This window comes from Alligator sinensis, unplaced genomic scaffold (assembly GCF_000455745.1).
Source record: "Alligator sinensis unplaced genomic scaffold, ASM45574v1 scaffold124_1, whole genome shotgun sequence".
In the NCBI taxonomy this organism is placed as follows: domain Eukaryota; kingdom Metazoa; phylum Chordata; order Crocodylia; family Alligatoridae; genus Alligator; species Alligator sinensis.
Genome location: NW_005842020.1, coordinates 1,770,057 through 1,771,578, shown reverse-complemented (window position 1 = coordinate 1,771,578; position 1,522 = coordinate 1,770,057).

Sequence of the window (1,522 nt, the reverse complement as noted above, 5' to 3'; positions counted from 1 at the left end):
TGGGGCACAACGCCCGCCCGAAAATAGCATCGGCAGAACAAGTTTTATTAGCAATAATAGGAACCTTGTACTGCACATGGGACGGGGGCCCACAGCCGATGGGTATTCAACACAACAGGTTCAGCTTGACGGAGCAACAGGCCGCTGGGCCGTGGCCACATCGATTCCTAACGCAACCCGGAATGGTTCCAATCACCCCCGAAGCCTTGGAAGCTTGCATAGACATCTATGGGGGATCTCATGCCATCACTCTTCACCTCCTCCTTACCCCGCAAATAGATGCACAGGCCGGGAACATCCTCAGTCAATTGGGCCGTATCCAGGCCCTCATAAAGCCAACAGCGATGCCTTGAGGTGTCAACTGCGCTACAGAACCGGACCCATCTGTACCCCGTCAAACAACCTGAAGTGAACAGGTCACCCTCCATAGGTTCACAACCATTCCCAGAACGAACCCCCGAAGAAAAGGCCATGTTTTGGTTCCTGTTCAAAGAGTCTGGTCTTACCAAACAGCAATTATGCGCCCTGGGGGACGATGGACAAAAGACTCTGGCAAAAAAATTGGGATTCCTCATCCATGTCAGCCACATCCGCGTATCCACAAAGGAACCGTCGTCTGTCCAGAACAGTATCCGAACACCTATACAGTTACCTTCATCCATGAGGACTGACCAACTACGCTTCTCGCCCATCACAATTGGTTGTCCTGATGCGCAAACCCACAAGCAACAACCCTTTAGGTTGTATATCAGTTACTGTCTTGTCTTTTCTTTTTTTTAGCTCCAGCTTTCGAGTCGTCCTGCGTTTGATAATGACATGTTTTTTTGGTGCCTGTTGGTCCTCCTGTGTCGAGCAAGCCCTCTACAGGAGCGAGATGTCAACCCGCCACCAAATGATGACAGTCCACTGCCGTCCACCAACACCACCCTACTGATGTTGTCTGCTTGGACTGAAGCCATTGGCACCGCCACTGCCATTCCCAACGTTTCTATCCCTTTGTCTCAACAAGTCGAAAAAAAAAAAATCAAAGGAGGAGGAGCCAGCCAACTTTCGGAAACAGGCCAGGGCTGGCCTTCTGGCCTTTTCCATTGGTTTGGGTGGGATACGTCATCATGGTCTTTCAAATTGTTAACGCCCCTCATTATGCTTTTGTTAACAATTGTCGTTTTTCTTCATTTTCTAAAATCCATTAGAGCTTGTTTAACAACAAACATCATTTTATTTGGTTAAAGGGTAAACAATCAAAATAATTATAAAAAACATATAAATATACAGATGCAAAGAACTCATCAATACAAACCAATGCATCAAAAATTTGGTATATCCCATAGTTCCAAATAAAAACTGTTAATCTTATTAAAGAGCCAGGACTTTTAATCTGCGGATAAATTCCATCTGATAGCCTAGTTGGCCACATCCAGATAAGCACAGCCATAAGGTATGTGGCACCACATACCACACATTCATCTGCTCTCCACGCTGCAAGAGAGCAATGCAGGGGGGTATTTTTGACCCCTAGGTA